Source organism: Aphanomyces invadans (assembly GCF_000520115.1).
Source record: "Aphanomyces invadans strain NJM9701 unplaced genomic scaffold supercont1.146, whole genome shotgun sequence".
Classification (NCBI taxonomy): domain Eukaryota; phylum Oomycota; class Saprolegniomycetes; order Saprolegniales; family Verrucalvaceae; genus Aphanomyces; species Aphanomyces invadans.
The window spans coordinates 16,635-17,257 of NW_008580291.1; positions in this window are offsets into that span (position 1 = coordinate 16,635).

Here is a 623-nt window from a genome sequence, read left to right on the forward strand (position 1 = left end):
CCAAGGCGAAGTATCGCGAAAACCGTTTGGCACGTATTCAGGCTGTGTTAGGTCTTGCAAACAGTGGCTATACCAGCGAGGATTACGACATTGGTTATGAAGAGACAGATAATATCTTCGATTAACTTCAACTCTCCTTTCAAATATAAATATTTCGAATTTGGGGAAAACTTTGGCGCACCCCGGGACTCGAACCCGGGGCCCAACCACCACCGCCTACAGTATTTGTCAAACCGACATTCTTTGCGTCAAAGGCTTGGTTATAACTTCATCAACAAAGTCATTTCATACCTCCACAACTTTATTTCTTGCTCAAGTTATGGCAAGTATACATTCAATGGTGTTTGTTCGTTAGAAGGATTGGACTATGGTGGACGTCAGCTAGAACCTTCCACTTGGCCAAATTTGAGCCAAAACAATATTTCGGTTTTTCGAGAAATTTACAAATTTTATTTCGACATGTATATCGGACATGGTTCAGAACTTTCAAGAATTTTCCAATGCCTCCATCAATTTGTATTAATTTTGGGGGGCACGATTTGTACCCTTGCTCATTTTTCAATTTACCAAGGAGCCCAAAAGAGTCTGGGTTCCAAGGCAGTGGGTGCTTGGGGACATGGCGG